Source organism: Triticum aestivum, chromosome 2B (assembly GCF_018294505.1).
Source record: "Triticum aestivum cultivar Chinese Spring chromosome 2B, IWGSC CS RefSeq v2.1, whole genome shotgun sequence".
Lineage (NCBI taxonomy): Eukaryota > Viridiplantae > Streptophyta > Magnoliopsida > Poales > Poaceae > Triticum > Triticum aestivum.
Window position 1 is genome coordinate 195,061,085 of NC_057798.1, and position 19,260 is coordinate 195,080,344.

The 19,260-nt window shown below is 39.7% G+C and overlaps 1 long non-coding RNA gene across 1 annotated transcript; it reads right to left on the bottom strand.

Annotated features, from left to right (window-relative positions):
• Positions 1-13,442: 13,442 nt before the first annotated feature.
• Positions 13,443-17,089, bottom strand: LOC123041046 (uncharacterized). Its single transcript, XR_006418353.1, has 3 exons — positions 16,917-17,089; positions 15,972-16,083; positions 13,443-14,176 (listed from the first exon to the last, which is right to left on the bottom strand). It is a non-coding gene; the product is annotated as an uncharacterized lncRNA (long non-coding RNA).
• Between the last annotated feature and the right edge of the window lie 2,171 nt (positions 17,090-19,260).

Here is a 19,260-nt window from a genome sequence, read left to right on the forward strand (position 1 = left end):
TCCGAAGCGTCGGTCCACTCGGCCACAAAGTCAGCGAGGGCCACGCCCTTGATGACCCTAGTGGTACTGAACTCGAGATCAAACGCTTGAAGCTCAATGTTCCATTCAGCAACCTGCCCGACTGCGTTCGGGCTCCGGAGCACCCTCTCTAGCGGGTATGCTGAACAACTTTGATGGGGTGGCCTTGAAAGTAGTGGCGCAGCTTCCTGGAGGCGACTAGAAGTGCGAGCAAGAGCTTCTGTGGCATGGGGTATCGTACCTGGGCCTCCCTCAGTACTGTGCTGATAAAGTAAACGGGGTGCTCAACGAGGGAGGAGGTATCAGCAGAATCTTGTTCTTCACGGGGGCATAGGTCCCTTTTGGCCTTAGGAGGCCTGTGCTCCGGGGCCTCGATAGCCACGGGGCCATTCATAACCTCAGGAGGAATATCGGCCGCAGCACCGGCAGAGACTTTAGATACCTTCCCTGAGGTGTGCTGCAGTTCTCTTGCTGGTTGTGCATCCTGCTGCGGCCTCTTGACCGGGCGCTCCTTCCTTAGCGCTACCAGGGCGGCGCTTGCTGAATGCGGGGTTGCTGCCAGATAGAGCACCAAGGGCTCGAGAGGGCGCGGTGCCACAATCACGGGCGGACTGGTCAGATATCTCTTGAGGTCCTGGGAGGCTGCGTCTTCCTCGGGGGTCCACTCGAATGGCTCCTTCCTTTTCATAAGCTTGAAAAATGGGAGGGCACACTCCCCCAGCTTGGAAATGAAGCGTCCAAGCGAGGTTACGCAGCCAGCCAACTTCGGCATCTCCCTCAGGGTCTGCGGGGTCTTCTATTGCCTTGACCTTTTCTGGGTTAGCCTCGATCCCTCTGTGCGATACCAAGAAGCCCAGCAGCTTGTCGGAGGGGACCCTGCTACGTCTTGAGCTTGCGTTGGTTTTCCTTGAAGAGGAAAGGCTGATGCAGCAATAGTAGCGTAAGTATTTCCCTCAGTTTTTGAGAACCAGGGTATCAATCCAGTAGGAGGCTCCTCAAAAGTCCCACGCACCTACACAAACAAACAAAGAACTCGCAACCAACGCAATAAAGGGGTTGTCAATCCCTTCACAGCCACTTGCGAAAGTGAGATCTGATAGAGATAGTATGATAAGATAAATATATTTTTGGTATTTTATAATATAGATTGGAAAAGTAAAGATGCAAATAAAAGTAGATTGAAAGCTTATATGATAAAAGATAGACCCGGGGGCCGTAGGTTTCACTAGTGGCTTCTCTCAAGATAGCATAAGTATTACGGTCAATGAACAAATTACTGTCGAGCAATTGATAGAAAAGCAAATAATTATGAGATTATCTAGGCATGATCATGTATATAGGCATCACGTCCGTGACAAGCAGACCGACTCCTGCCTACATCTACTACTATTACTCCACACATCGACCGCTATCTAGCATGCATCTAGAGTATTAAGTTAACAGAGTAACGCATTAAGAAAGGTGACATGATGTAGAGGAATAAACTCATGCAATATGATATAAACCCCACCTTTTTATCCTCGATGGCAACAATACAATACGTGCCTTGCTACCCTTATTGTCACTGGGTAAGGACACCGCAAGATTGAACCCAAAGCTAAGCACTTCTCCCATTGCAAGAAATATCACTCTAGTAGGCCAAACCAAACTGATAATTCGAAGAGACTTGCAAAGATAACTCAATCATACATAAAAGAATTCAGAGGAGATTCAAATATTTCTCATAGATAAACTTGATCATAAACCCACAATTCATCGGATCTCGACAAACACACCGCAAAAAGAGTTACATCGAATAGATCTCCACAAGAGAGGGGGAGAACATGGTATTGAGATACAAAAAGAGAGAAGAAGTCATCTAGCTAATAACTATGGACCCGAAGGTCTGTGGTAAACTACTCACAACTCATCGGAGGGGCTACGGTGTTGATGTAGAAGCCCTCCATGGTCGATTCCCCCTCCGGTGGAGCACCGGCGAAGGCTCCAAGATGGGATCTCGCGGATATAGAAGGTTACGGCGGTGGAAATTGTTTTTCGTTGGCTCCTTGGATGTTTTTGGGGTATGTGGGTATATATAGGAGGAAGAAGTAGGTCGGTGGCCGCCCGAGGGGTCCACGAGATAGGGGGCACGCCCTGTAGGGGTGGGCGTGCCCTCCACCCTCGTGGCCGCCTTGGCTGCTTCTTGGCTTGCACTCCAAGTACTCTGGATCACGTTTCTTCCAAAAATCACGCTCCCGAAGTTTTATTCTGTTTGGACTCTGTTTGATATTCCTTTTCTTCAAAATACTGAAATAGGCAAAAAACAGCAATACGGGCTGGGCCTCCGGTTAGTAGGTTAGTCCCAAAAATGATATAAATGTGTAAAGTAAAGCCCATAAACATCCAAAAAGGGTAATATAATAGCATCGAAAAATCAAAAATTATAGATGCGTTGGAGACGTATCAAGCATCCCCAAGCTTAATTCCTGCTCGTCCTCGAGTAGGTAAATGATAAAAACAGAATTTTTGATGTGGAATGCTACCTAGCATAATTCTCAATGTAATTTTCTTTATTGTGGCATGAATGTTCAGATTCAAATGATTCAAAATAAAAGTTCATATTGACATAAGAAATAGTAATACTTCAAGCATACTAATCAAAGCAATCATGTCTTCTCAAAATAACATGGCTAAAGAAAGTTCATCCCTACAAAATCATATAGTTAGGCTATGCTTCATTTTCGTCACAAAAAAATGTTCCCAAATTCTACACCCCCGATGACAAGCCAAGCAATTGTTTCGTACTTAAATAATCTAAAAAAAATTCAACTTTCACGCAATACATGAGCGTGAGCCGTGGATATAGCACTATGGATGGAATAGAATATGATGATGGGGATTGTGTGGAGAAGACAAAAAAGAAGAAAGTCTCACATTGACGAGGATAATCAACAGGCTATGGAGATGCCCATCAATTGATGTCAACATGAGGAGTAGGGATTGCCATGCAACGGATGCACTACAGCTATAAATGTATGAAAGTTCAACAAAAGAAAACTAAGTGGGTGTGCATCTAACTTGCTTGCTCATGAAGACCTACGGCATTTTGAGGAAGCCCATCGTAGGAATATACAAGCCAAGTTCTATAATGAAAAATTCCCACTAGTATATGAAAGTGACAACATATGAGACTCTCTATATGAAGAACATGGTGCTACTTTGAAGCACAAGTGTGGAAAAGAGATAGTAACATTGCCCCCTTTTTATTTATTTTCTTTTTTCTTCTTTTCTTTTTTTTTCCTTTTTTGGGCCTTTTTGGCCTTTCTTTCTTTTCTTTTCTTTTTTTTTCTTTGGCCTTTCTTTTTTTCTTTTGGACTTTCTTTTTTTTCTTTTTGGGGACAATGCTCTAATAATGATGATCATCACACTTTTATTGATTTACAACTCATGAATTACAACTCGAAACTAGAACAAGATATGACTCTATATGAATGCCTCCGGTGGTGTACCGGGATGGGCAATGAATCAAGAGTGACATGAATGAAAAATTATGCATGGTGGCTCTGCCATCAATATGATGTCAACTACAAGATCATGCAATGGAAATATGACAATAGTAATGCGTGTCATGATGATAAATGGAACGGTGGAAAGTTGCATGGCAATATATTTTGGAATGGCTATGAAAATGCCATAATAGGTAGGTATGGTGGCTGTTTTGAGGAAGATATAAGGAGGTTTATGTGTGATAGAGCGTATCATATCACGGGGTTTGGATGCACCGGCGAAGTTTGCACCAACTCTCAAGGTGAGAAAGGGCAATGCACGTTACCGAAGAGGCTAGCAATGATGGAAAGGTAAAAGTGCGTATAATTCATGGACTCAACATTAGTCAAAAGAACTCATATACTTATTGCAAAAATTTATAAGTCATCAAAAACCAAGCACTACGCGCATGCTCCTAGAGGGATAGATTAGTAGGAAAAGACCATCGCTCGCCCCCGACCGTCACTCATAAGGATGCATAATCCAAGGACACTTCATGTTTCAAATTTGTTACACAACTTTAACCATACGTGCATGCTACGGGACTTGCTAACTTCAACACAAGCATTCTTTAAATTCATAATCACCCAACTAGCATGACTTTAATATCACTACCTCCATATCTCAAAACAATTATCAAGTATCAAATTGATCATAGCATCCAATTCACTTCCTATGATAGTTTTTATTATACCCAACTTGGATGCCTATCATTCTAGGACCAATTTTATAACCATAGCAAATATCATGTTGTTCTAAAAGACTCTCAAAATAGTATAAGTGAAGCATGAGAGACTAGCAATTTCTACAAAACTAGTTGGGTGACCCGCGCATTTGCGCGACTAGATTTACCATATGATGTTATATATTCATTATAAATTGTAACTGGACTTAATTAGATACTATATTAAGATTCATTTTTAATGGAAACAAAAATATGAGACTATAGATAACATGTGCAGCTTAAAACACCATGGTAGGTTGAGGAAATATTTTAATTAGATGTGTTAGGCTATTGGCACTATTCAAGATATCTTCCGATATGCTGATAAATCGGCTGATTTATCGCTTATCGTTTTCTGACCGATAAGATAAATCGGCCGATAAATCAGCCGATATGGCGATAAATCTGTCGATATGCCGATAAACTGGTCCATTTACCCCTTGTCATGGGTCGATCGATAAGTTCCCGATAAGCGATATCCCCAACATTGGCTATTGGTAAGCATTTCCATGTATTCGGTTATCGGGCCTTTGTTACACTAAACCATAAAGTTATATTTATACTAAATTCCTTCTTTCCTATTTAACTCCTAGTTCCTTTTATCTATCTCCATGTAGTTATATGACATTTTGAAAATAATTCCATGAGAAGTAAATCTTCATATTGATTGCTCATATCTAAATTTTATTCTTTTCCATCGGAATCATCATTAATCACATTGCAATTGTGATATTCAATTAATGTAATATTATGCCTCCATGCTTCGAGGTATGCTCATTTTAGTCAAAATGTTTTGGGCCCTTGCCCGTCCAACTCACTCTTATTAAAAACACTCTCTCAACATACATAAACGTGCTCATAATGTTTTGCATCAACTCATGTTTTTAACATAACAACATATATGTTTCCATACTGGACATGGTATTGTTACTTTCATCTTTCAGTTTTACTTACAACTTTTAATTATGCTACTGAGGTAACATTGAATTAACTAATGTGTGCAAACCAAAAGGTTGGTCCAAATATATGTAAAAAAATAGAGTTGTGTTCCCTTTTCAGCTATGCGGTTTTTACCTAGTCCTGTTTATAAATAGAATTTCCTAATAGAACACATATTAATTGTATATTTAATAGCTTTCCATTTCATATATTTTTAGGTGAAGAAATATTAAAGAACACAAACTGAAAGTGTGGTCCTGCAGTGCATCACGTTGCCGGCCGTTTGGTTGCCTTTTGCATTCACGCTCTTGTTTCTGCGATCGGATGTCGTGTTTTGCTGTCACTGTGCGGCAGCACAATAGTTGTTTCTTTTTTTCTCTAAAAAGTAGATGTTTCGAGAGCCAACTTGTGGTTGGATGGCTAGGATGACAGTGGTATTCCGGCCAACCTGAGTTTAAGTTCTCGACTTGACACCGGTGCACATATTTTCTTGGTATTTCAGGGCTTCTAGCAATGTGTATTCAGTGGGAGGACACATTCCCGTTGACTATGAAGATTTATGTGGCGAATTTTTAAATGTTAAGATGTCATCTCATAGGGGTAGGATGCGCGTGCGTTCAGAGAGGTGAATGTGTGTGCCTATGTATGAATGTCTGCATTTGTAATGTGTTCAAAGAAAAAGTAGATGTTTCCTTCTATTTGGGTACATTGTAGGTTGAATTTTGTGTACAAACCTAAGTCCTAATTTCTCTTTTAGTACTATTGAATATAGCTATAACTATTTGAAGAATTTTTGCGGAGTTCATATAAAAATGAATATCTTCATTTTCTTATTTATTATTTCAAGTTTATATGAAATGAGTCTGTATCAACAATCTGCTGCATTCCAGTGTGCAAAAAAAAGGAAAATCATTTTTTGGGGGGAAAATAGAAAAATCAATGTGCGTCCCCAACTAAAAAAAATCTGCTCATTCGGCCGGACGGCCAAAGGCTAATTTTCTTTTATATACACATGCAGAGCCTAACTGATTTTTCTATATGAGCTTAACTAGTAAAAAAGCCCGTGCGTTGCAACAGGAGGAAAGATTGGCGTGAAAATGGTGTCTAAAACAAATAGCCAATGTGCTCAAATATTTATTTTGGCCACATACAAATAGAAATTTTGTACAAGTACATTGAACATCAATAAATTGAGATTAGTTTGCTTTAAAGCCAAAGCTGGTGACATGGATGCCATTTACCATCACAACTTTGAACGTTCAGCTTTCAGGAAAACATATGAACCTCACAAAATATTTGTATCAAGTTACATACAGGGTTTGTTAGATACTCCCTCCGTAAACTAATATAAGAGCATTTAGATCACTACTTTAGTGATCTAAACGCTCTTATATTAGTTTACAGAGGAAGTACAGAACTGATCGCTTGAAAGCCACTATGGGGATTAGCATATTTGTCGAGAAAGATGCTAAATAACATACCCAAGCAAACACGCACATGGATCAGATGATAGTTATGCTCCTGAATAAGTTGAGCGAAACATGCATGTGAATTTCAAAGAGTGGATGATATGAATCATGAGGCTGTATAACTTTGGCCACCACATCAAATCCATCCAAGTTCAAGGGAATTTGCAAGCTGAATAAGTAATTTATGCAAAACTACACACCTTTTCTCATACAGCAGTGATACATTAGCTGTCAGGATGTTACATTTACCAAAAAAAAAAAGTCTTTCGCCCCGCTTTATACATTAGCTATCAGGATGCTACATTTCTCTGCATGTGCTTAATGTCAAGGTGCTGCTAACCATTGTCAAGGACCAAACCCTCAATCTACAACAAAGCAATGGTGTAAGTGTTCTGATGTTACATTACAGCAGGTGGCAATGTTCACAAGCGTGTTCCTGGAAATGCATTTGAACTATTTATCCAAATCCAAAAGTCTATGAAATACAGAAGGATGCTATATTGTGCAAAAAAAACATACCAGACGTGTGTCCGCATCAAACTTCTGGCGCATATGCATTATCCCATCATGAAAATATCAATTGGCTCACCGCGTTGGCGGATGCATATGACTTATAGCAAGGACCAAACAGAAAATACAAATATGCTAAGCAATTTTGTGGAATAAAGCTTTCAAAGGAAGTACTATGAAAGAAACCTGATGTTACCGCATTTACAACAATGTTAGGCAACTGGTTAGCCAATCTATTATCTGGAAACAAACGCTCAGAATAAAGTAACTCCTTTATCATGCATTCCAGGAAGTAAAAATTGCATGACGAGGAGATTACCCTCCTAATACCAAACCTGAACACAAATGGTACTTACGGAAGCCATAGAATTAGAAATAATCAAACAAATTATATAAAGAAATCATGGCATACTTCATAATCCTTTTTTGAATTACATTAAGATTTGCAAGGAAAAAATCTAATTGTAAAGATACATTTGATGTACGTATAGAGAAGGTTGAGGCAAAAATACAAAGTATGCCATAAATTTTAGAGCAATTGTGTTTGAAATTTCAGAAAAGTATTTCTTTGCACCGGTACTACTGCGGTAATTATAGCACTACCCTCCTAATACCAGTTTAATTTGCCTTGGTACTACTGCAGACGGATTTCCGGCGAAGTCGACGGTGTACAGCCACGGCGCTGTTGGAAACTTGAAGCGCGACGATGAACCAAATAACTGCAGACTATCCCAAAGAGTTAGAACATGAAAAACTATTTGACCTTGCAATAGAATCGAAAGGGTTCGGTGATGTGCACGGTCATATGCATGAAAGCATCGAATTTGTTTACATGTAACATCAGCTGTATATACATGTAGTTGCCTCCAAAATTGACCATATGAGCTTTCAAATGAAAGGACAAAAATGAAAAAGGAACATATAAGAAATGTGAGTTATATAGTATTTTATTACCAACATGGCATCACTCAAAGATAATACTTGTCAAAGAACAGCTTGATCAGGCACAAAGACCTAGACATGTGAAAGAGAAGGGAATCAACACATAAAATTTAACCTGAATCTACCTCAACCATGAGCAAGTACGAGCACTGCTCCTTGCCTTGAGTAAGTGCTTGCTCTGGTTTAGTTTGCCCCAGCACAACAGAGATCAATTCCCTGGATGGCATAGATTTAATATACGTTCTCCTCCTAGTACTAAAAATAGGACTACATGGCTTCCTAGCGAGTTAAAGGCTTAAAGCTAACAGAGATCAAAGAGCAAACTAATTTCACCAATTTATCACTGTAATCTCTATTGAATGCAACACTTTGCCACATCTTGTATTATCTATATGGCATTGCTAAAGTGATTCTAATCTGAAAAAAGAATAAAAAAATCCAACTTTGCCATGTTGAACAGCATCCGTAGAATTGCATGATGTAGTGACCCAAAATTAGTAGCACTATAATTGGATGGTTAACACTCATGTGCCAGATGTCCTAAAAGTTCAGACTTGTATTCACAAAATAAGGAAATTCAATAATATATCTTCAAATGTAACTATGGATGGATTGAACAACCAAATTGCTACCTGATAGAGCAAAATTCCATATGCTTTTTGTTTTTTAAACCGAGTTCGAGGTGGATTCCATATTCTAACTGTACTTTACGGGAATGGATCTACAATCATATTAAGAGATTCCTTTCATCTTGAGCTGGTGCTTCAGCTGTTCGAACACTTAAGCTCAGATCTTCAGTATGATTTTCTTTAAGTGTAGGATCGAACAAAACCTACATGATAGATTGCTTCATTTATTAATAATCAATCAAGCAATTTTCTTGCACAGATAACACTATGTCATGAAATGTATTGCTGCTATATTTTCGTTCAGTTTTTGTAATAAGATAAAGTACTTAAATGATCTGCCAAGGAATAAACCAAATCAACAGCGACTCTATGGTCTAATTATCAGCTCTACACTATTAATAATACAAATAGAACTCTGGTACTAATTCTACAGAAAAGATACACCAAATACATTATCAGTCAGGTTCAGTACCAAGACCATTTTAGACATCAAAACATATTTATAGTATAGCGATATAGCTGCAGGTGTAAAGCATGAAAATTCTCGATGGTACAAACTGTAAGCTGACAAATTGTCGATGCAATGTAGGTGCCAAATAAGTGTTGGCGTCATACCACAGTGCACTGACACAAAGCATAAAAGGAGAATAACATATTAACATTTCATTGTTGTACCAAAGAATAGACCATAGCTTCACAGCTACGATTAATGCAGTAGTAGCACTACAATGACTTGTCAATAGTGACCTCCCGCACACTGGCATTTTTACTGTAACTATTTTATGAGCTTGCAAATAAAAGCACAAAAATGAGAAGGGAACAAAAATGAAAATAGCACATATATACACTATTTATGTTTTGAAGGATACCAGTTCACAAATAAAAAATATATCTGTTCATGGACTATTTGGCGCAGTAGCAGAACTTTGTTAAAAAAATGGACTTGTGCTAATGGGAGAGATAGAGAGCAGATGGGGATTGCTTGCCCTATCTTGGTGTAGCAGAGGCGTCATCCGACGTGAGGAGGTGCTGCTGGCTAGGGTTCCTTCCTGCCCTTGACGGCAGCGAGCGTGGTGGATGGGGAAATCCCATGGCGTGCTCCATCTGCATCTGCAACAGAGGATATGAAGAGAAGGTGAGATGTAGGGATGGAGGATCCCGGCCAAGAAAGGGAAGGAGGGATGAACCTGGGGCCGCCGGAGACGCGCCAGCGAAGCACTGCCCGAAACCCTAGCCATGGGGGTGTGGTTGCGAGCGGGCAGTAGAGGCCGGGAGCGGAGAATCTGGACGAAGGGGAGGGAGGCGCGGAGCTTGGGGGCTCGGGGGCGTGCTGTGCGGCGCTGGAGCTCGCCGAAAGCGGCCGGCGTGGGCGGCGGCGGCGCCTAGCCACGGGGGTGTGGTTGCGAGCAGGCAGTAGAGGCCGGGAGTGGAGAATCTGGACGGAGGGAAGGGAGGCACAGAGCTTGGGGGGCTCGGGGGCGTGCTGTGCGGCGCTGGAGCTCGCCGAAAGCGGTCGGCATGGGCGGCGGCGGCGGCGGCGACTTCATGGGCGAGAGGGAGAGGAGGTGAGCCCGTGCGTGTGTGGTTGTGTTTTTTTTTCTTTACAAATTTGCTCAGACCGCGCGTTGAATACTCTGAACACCAGGGTGTTTTGTGCAAAAACGAAACGTTTTCTCGAATATCCACTTAAGATAGGACTGCGGACTGAATTCTCACAAACAAAGGGGCTTTTCTGCAAAATCGCTGACGACGTACGACCAGAAGCGATAAGCGCTTTATTAGTTGGGAAAGACTAGTACAAATGCCCGTGCGTTGCAACGGGCAAAAAAATTGCAAAACCTGCTACACGTGTTATTACTCACCATTTCGCATATCCATTTTTGATAAATGTGTAATAAGTTTAAATTCATTATCGATTTTCAGAGAATGAATTGTGGCATGAAGAAAACACTCTGTTGCCCTTCATTGATGGAATAGTAGTGGTGCATGGATTAGTCTGATTAATCACTTTTATTTTCTGCTTTTTGGAAAAACTGTGTGTTGCAATGTGTGAAAAAAATTATGGTCCTTCTCACAGTAAGCATGACTCAAGACTTCCAGGAGCACATACCCTCTAATTCAACACACGTCCATTTGTACTGTCACTTATTATTGCCCTTGTCGTCCATGACCTTTGAAGCGTTCCGCACGGCTAAGCTTAGCCACTCGCTTGACCTTGTCGGGGCGTCCAAATCGTCCATCGGCCAACCCCGCCGGCGTATTAACCCCGCGAACTCTTACTCAAACCTCCTCGGCTAGTTTCGGCGTCTTCTAATGGTTGTTTCAAATAATACATAATTATAATCTAAATTTTGCTATTTTTTTTATTTTGAGTGCCTTTTATCAATATGAATTTAAAATTAATGTTAAAGTTATTTAAAAATCCATAATAATTTCTAATCAAATAATTTCTCCACCATATAAAATCTAAAATAAGTATTTTAAACTTTCACTTTGAAAGATTAAACTAAAGCATTAGGTATATGCAGCTCACCTAAATTCAACCAGTAGCTTAATTTTGAGTTAAAATAAATAGGATATTTTTTTAGTATTTATAAGAGAGTTCGTGTAGTGCTGGCTGCTGCTGATTTACAAGATGATCATTGATGGGATCGATGTACATATTTGTAGTTAATCTATATTAGCGCCCACACACACATGTACCTAGGGTGTTTCCTCACGGCACCATACCTAGCCGAGGTAGACTTGGACCGCATTGAGGTAGAGCATCGTCGCCATCAAAGATAGATGGCAATCAGAGCGGTGAAATTACATATGCCTGGTAGAAAGACATCCATTGTAGAGTGAAATCTCTTTGTTTTTCTCTGATCGTAAAAAACGGTGGGGAATGCTGACAATCACACAAAAAGAGCGAAATCATATTGCATACCTGAGTGTCTGGATGTGACTACGAATTCACAAATCAGGGTGCGTGATCATGTAGGTTCTCGTTTACAAATTAGCATGGTGCGAAAAGCATAATCAGATAATCCTGGAAGTTGGAAATATCCGACCAGTAAGGAGCAGTCATTATTTTGCTACTGGCCTTTCCACACATAACTGAAAGTGGAATCGGTATTACTTAAAATGCTGAAAAGAATCTTCCGACAATAGCAGTCATCAAGGAAACATCAACAGCTTGTGCATAACTTGGTTGTTAGCCTTAGCACGAATAGATTAAAAGTGTGATTAGTAAGACAATTACATTATCAAAAACTCAAAGCTTTTACAGAATAATGGTAGAACTGCATACACAAAAGACAACTTACATAACCAAATCTTTATCTTTACTTAATATTAAAGCAAATTGGGTTCCATCATGGCATTTTTCAGAAAAATCCCTCTATTTCAGAGAATTCAACCCGCAGTCCTGTTTTAAGTTAAAACGAATCGTTATTTTTGTATTTTACACAAAAGTCCCTGCCATTTCTTGAAATCAACCCGCCGTCCGGATTTAAGTCACACCAGGACCGTTATTTTACATTTTTCGAAAACACCCCTGATGTTTTAGTAATTCATCCGCGTATCATATTTAAGTCAAACAAATGCTTTTTAAAATCATCCATATCTTTTAAACCGTAACTCCGATTTGAACATGTTATATATGAAATTTGATTAGAAAAATATGTAACATATGAATATGAGATTATTTTTACCTTTTAAGTACTTTAAAATATTATTTTGGAATATATTTAAGTCAAACCAAATGATTTTCTAAATTATTTGTATCTTTTAAACCGTAACTTCAATTTGAACATATTATATATGAAATTTTATTAGAAAAATGTGTGGAATATAAATATGAGGTTAATTTTACCTGTTAAATATTTTTAAAATATTGTTATGGAAGCAAACTTATAATTTATAGCGCAAGATCCATTTTTTTTTCAACTTGCAGCGATCCAGATTGCAAATAAATACCCCACTATAACCATATAGGGAAAAGAAAACATCGATAACTACACATGCATACCTCAGAAAAATGTCGCAGGGGAAAACAATAAATTTCTCATCGCGAGAGTGAGAGAAAGCGAGCGAGAAAGAGAGAGAGGGAGAGGGAGGAGAGAGGCAGAGAGATGCCTTAGAATTAACCATATTCAACACACATTTTTTGTTGTTTTGTGTGAACACCGAGGCCATCGCCTACGAGGGTGAGAAGGAGGATAAGCGACAACACAAATATGATGCCTCGCAGAAATAAAGGAGATGGACCTATTGTGGTTTTGAGTGATGGTTGTTGAGTTAAGAGCGTATGTTATGTTTTTTCTCCCCTTGCAACGCACGGGCTTTTTTGCTAGTATACTATCTAATTGCCTCGATTTCCTTTGCTTCCACGTCGTGGAAGTAGGGACGGACTCGTACGCATCTAGCCTGTAATCTGCACTTTGCGCAACGCCATTGGTAGCCACACCGGAGCGAACCGTTGTGCGACTTCTCGTCGGCTCTCTTCTTCTATGTCCCAGCTCATGACGACTTGTAGAAGGAACTAGCGGGTAGTGCGCGGCGGCACGCCGCGCCATGTAGATTGATAAGCTATTTAGATTTTCTATAAATATTAGGTAAGTCATTCCAAAACTCGATTGTAGCAAAATAGTTCATACAAGGATAGGTACATGTAGTTGATACATGCATAGGTGATCAGGAAAAGGTACATCTAGTTGGTACATGCATAGGTGATCTACAACACGTAGTGATAGTGGATATTGAATGCAGAATTGTGAAGCTCTTGTTCTCTTCCTAGACCTGAGATGTTGATCCTCCAGCTGGGTGTGTCTCTACAATGTAGTGGTAGATATATGAAGCTGGTTCTTTTGCTCTTATTCAGGTGGTTTGTTTGATGCGTAGACAATGTTGAAGTTGCTACTGGATGCACGTCCTGGCTCTCGACGGTTTGGTAAATTATCTTGAAATGGGAGATAAATCGTATCACATCCATTTATCTAACAAATAATTAAGGACAGAGGAAGTATAAAATTTTCTCAAATGGTTGCCGCATCCTAGAAGCAAGTTGCACCAGAAAATGCATATGCATCAGTATTCCATACCGATTTGTTCCCCTCCAGAGTGCTCTAGATTATCTCTATGTAATAAATATTGCAAAGAAAATCAAAGTACCACAATGTACTCCCTCTGTAAAGTAATAGTACTCTGCTTTCCAAATCACTAAGTAGTGATCGGTTCCGCTCCACTATTGTGTTGTTGAGTAACTCCTGAACATTGTCTTGAGCGCATCATGATTGTGGTCGTTGATGACTATACCGTGATATGTGCAAACTTGATGAAGAGTAGCTTGAGCAACCTTTTTCTTCTGAAAGCTATTGATCACAAATTTTGTAATGCCAATTTAACTTCAGAAAGAACATGGCAACATGGAACCTTCTCTGAAAAGTAGAAGTTGACGTGCTTGATTACTAAGAGAGAACCCATAGATCTCATGCCAACAGCAATAAGCATTTAAGCTACTTATAACTTGATTTTCCATGAGAAAATAACATATGTTTAATCATATTTAAAATATTCAGTCATGAAAGCATAGAAGCATCAGAATTTTCCACTGAAGACACCATGTCAGTGCACCAAAAAATAGGTCAAGGGAAGTGAAAGGAAAAAAGATCAAGTAAATAAACTTGGAAGGAGATCTACAGGAAGTAATTATTCTCTTGTACGTATCAAGTTATTTTTAAGAAAGGATAAGAAGGGCATATATAGGGGATATGTATTTTGTTTTCTAGAATACGGAGTATGCATATCATTCATTAAAGAAGGAGAGGGGGGAAAAGAACCCCAGCGAACAACTCTTCCATGTTTTACAACTAACATAATTAGAGTTGAATTAACTGAACCGATACAAATAGGGGAGTATGTACAGCAAAATTGCACACTTCCACGTTTTACTGATACAGCCAATAGAGCTAAATTAACTGAACTGAATTTGTTCCTTGTATGAGCAAAAATACTAAGCTTTTAACTGTACGACACAGCCAGTCAAATGATGCATATAACTGCTGCATGCTATGTGGGAGCGGGAAAAAACACTTCTTGAAGGTAATTTAAGCATCCAACAATTGGTGAAAAAACTGAATTACTACAGTCAGAATCCATATATCAAAACAAAGTAAAAGAAAATGAAATAGAAAACGCTCCACACAAAATATAGATATGTACGAACTGCTAGGATAGAAATAAATTAAGGAATCCCTTGGAGAGGGAATTATTTACACATGAAAGAAGTGAGCTATCATGCCGGAAATTCGGATGCATGACTAAACATTCGGAATAAAAATAAGGTAAGCTGCTAGATCTTGCCTGTTGGTAAATGCCTGGCCATATTTTTCTTACAAAAAGCTTTTAAAATTTAGATTAGATAGAACAAATAAAGCATTGTTTACCCTTCGCATAACTTACCCTTTGCACAAATACTCCAGCAAAGCTTCATGTTAATGCATATATTTTTGTAAGTTAATCAAATATGGACCACGATCTCCTAGAGAACCAAAGACCAATTACGTGGTAGAGTAATGTCAAAACAGAGGAAGCATGATGTTAGTTGTCCATGTGCCTGATAGGACTTGCACCTTTTTTTTGAAAAAAAATCAACTTACACCTGCACGCCAAGAGTTCATGCTTACACAAAATAATCAGAAGAGTTCAGGTTCATTAAAACTTCAATATAGAATAACACATCGTCGAGGTGTTATACACACGTGTTGAATGCAAGGAATAATACGCCACTAACTGGACCATATTCAATGTTAAATACTTCGCAGAATCTATATTGATGGATTAGTGTTGCTACTTCTCACTGAAAGTATTGCTGAGGGAAAAAGTACAGCTCAAAGCCTGATCTGGACTACATCATCACACATAGGAACGTTGAGGAGAAGATCTTATGGAAGCAATCAATTAAACAGTTCAAGTATGTGAAACTTGACACCAATGTCCCTAGGTCATGAGATAAGGCACAGTATAATACCATAAGGAAGTAGAAGTAACATGATAATTTGTAATTCTATGAAATAAACATTCCAGTAAAAAACTACAATTACAGATTGCTAAATTTGCATGTGATATTTCTCCACATTAAAGTAATACCATGGACAATCTTACAATCTCCCCTACTTTGTTTCTACATTTATCTTTGAAGGGCAGCCCATATGAATCTGAGAAAAGATATACCTTTTATGACTGCTAAACATCGTCACCATAATATTTCAATAGTAATAAGTGCTCTTTCGTATGACCGGTCTTTCTAAGGCATTCTCTTTTCGTACATCACGAACTCATCAATCTGAAACAGAAGACAAATAGACAATAGTCAAGTGATATTAATTTGCAAATAAGAAAGAGATCATCCAATTACATAAAAAAATCATAAAAGATATTTAAGTACACGCCATAAGCATATTGAACACTTGTAAAAAGGCATCCATGCACTGAACTAATTGCTCCAGCCACGTCCACAAAATAGTGCATCCATGGAACAGAAAACGTGTAAATACTTCATCCCTAGTGTTGAGCTAATGCCATGTTAGTTGCATACTGAAAAAAGCACACATCTTTTTTATGTTGGCTTAGTTTGGTCAATTGACCGAACACATTGCAGTCGACCTGAACACCGATACCGGAAAAGGTGAATGCTACAGCTGGACCGGGGCGGATATACTACAGGCAGACACGCGAATGCATCAGCTAGCACACACATGACACAGCTGCAGCAGGAGCACAGAAGCCGCACATGCACGCGACATATCACATGGCCAAGAGAGTGCGAGGGGCAGCCGGCGTGCACTCACCGCAAAGGGGAGCAATAGCGAGATTGGACACCTCCTCATGTTGGCCTCCGTGGCGGAGTGTTGGCCATCACCTGGCTCGAGCCCCTCCTCTACGCGGAGCTCGATCAGAAGGGAGCAAGAGGAGTGGAGAAAAAAAAGGAATCTGCTCCATGAATGCCTGCTCTGTTCGCTGCTCTCGTGGAGGCATGCACTTGCGATTGGGAGAGGTGACAAGGAAGGCAAGGAGAAGAACAAAAAGAAGGCGGCCGGCCCAGACGGCAACCACCACTTAGATTCAGGCCACCGCCGGCCATAAACCGCAAGAAAAAAAGGACACCCAGCTGCTCACCTGACGCCGGAAAAGATCGAGCCTTCTTCAAGATGGAGACGGTATGGTCCAGGCAGGGATCGACGGGGAGGAAGTAGCCAGATAAATCGTCGGCAGGGCGCTGCCCTCCTCCCCGTAGCCTGCTGGCGCCGCTTTTTTTTCGCAACCCTGGAGACCCCTAGAGGAGGGGTGGTTCGAGAAGCGAGGGTTTCATTTGATCGGGGTGAGGTGGGCTTTTTGTAGGCCCATAGGGCGGTGGAGGACTTCACCCGAGTTTTCTAGAGATTATCTCATGCATGGGAGCCGAACACGTGGAGAGTACGTGGCACACCACAATTCAGTCAAACCAGCAACCACCGTACTACCATCTCACGTGAAAGGCTCAGTGAGATAAAAAAAGGAGGTACACTCCCATCGCACGCGTCATGCGAACAAGGGCATTAAAAAAACTCCAAAAAAACCAGGTAAATTGAACCCTTACGGGCCTAGTATTCTAGTTATGCTACATGTATTTTTCCACAACCCAAAATGGAAAATCTTGGTAGCAAAGGAAAATTTCGAGGAATGAGAAAGACCACATGTGTCTGTCTAAATAGCACAGTTAGTATTACAACAAATAAACCAGCACCAGCTGCCTTAGCTGGACCTTCAAATCAAGACCTAGTTTAATCTGATCGGGCCAAAATAATCAGTCAATTCATGGAACATATAGTCAATTTTCTACAAGGAAACATATAGTTAGATGGTCCACTCAAGGTTGAAGACTGCAGTTTGAAGGGACTGTCGAATCTACATAAATCATGACCACGTTTTCTACATTTCCTAACTAAAACAACATTGTCTGACCATTGGCTTAGGCATACTGTAATACAAATTGCAAACTGCTGACAAGTGTTGACCGGTCGTTGGTTTTTTATGACCATATAAATCTACTTGGGTGAAAACAAATCCAGTCATAGTGATAGCTCCAGCCAACAACCAAAAAAGTACTCTCATTGGTTATAAACATCAAGCAGTCCAAAAAGTTGCGGCTCCAAAGTAGTACTGAACATCATCATAATCAGATATATCCTGACAATACTGAAAATGTACAGCCAGCAACATGAACAAAGATAGCATGCCACACACTTAAATGATGGGGAAGAAACAGGATGTATTTCTTACAATGTAAAAAATAAGGTATCTCTTCACTGGTGCAAACACATTATTGGCACACTGGGCATAGGAGTCGCTTTGCAGGCTAGAAATACTACATGTGTACCAAAATATAAGATATTTGGTAGGCCTGGTACGGAGGTAACACTATTTTTGTTGGTGATAGCACATAGAGCATAATATAGACAACTAAATGAAGTTAAAAATGGTATGTTTAATCATGTAATATCATGCATGTACACTGAAGAAAGGAGAGTTGTCTTTGATAGAATCATGTAATATCATGTTCAACAAAAAGTTGTAAGCAGACATGTCCTGGTTGGATGGAGATCCAGATAGCTCCCTCTCCAACTGGACGTTGGTGTTTCCAACACATTTTGGATTCACTCAGGCAGCATTCCTCAGTTGTTCATTATTAGTTCAAGTTACAAGACATTTCATGTTAATTAGCTGGAAAAACATTTACCTTAAGGTCTGCATAGCTGGCCTGAACATCCATCATCCCAAGGCTGCGCTATAATAGCTCAACAGTTCTCACTTCTAGAACTGTATGTTCCTTTGAGTAGTTGGATTGTGTAGCTACAGACAAAAATGAGTATCTAGTGAATGTTAATATTGTAGGTTTATAACCTAAGGCATTATTGTTATAAAAAATCAATAAAACCGGTGGGAAGGGGAACGCACATGCCAGGTGGGTAGGTGGAGATGAAATGAACAAAACGGCATACATATTTCCTTTCAATAGTAGCCTAAAAGATCACTTGAACTTGTACCCCAAATAGAGAAGACATGAGTATCATACGGAACCCCTAAATCCACATTTATTTTTGTCTAAATCCATAACGTCTATCTTCTACTAAGATCCAAAAGCAACCTTGACTTATCCAAACTGAAATTAGGGGAAATTTTATTTGTCAGATTATGAAAGAAGAAAACAACATTCTTATAATATTAAGACTTTGTTAGAGAAGAAAAGAAAGAAGATTAGTGTGCCCCCTGTTATGATCAAGTTATCAGCTAACCACCACTAATATCATACTCCCTCCGTTCCTAAATATTTGTCTTTCTAGACATTTTAAATGACTAACACATACGGATGTATGTAGACATATTTTAGAGTGTAGATCCACTCATTTTACTCCGTATGTAGTCACTTGTTAAAATGCCTAGAAAGACAAGTATTTAGGAACGGAGGGAGTAGTTTGAATTT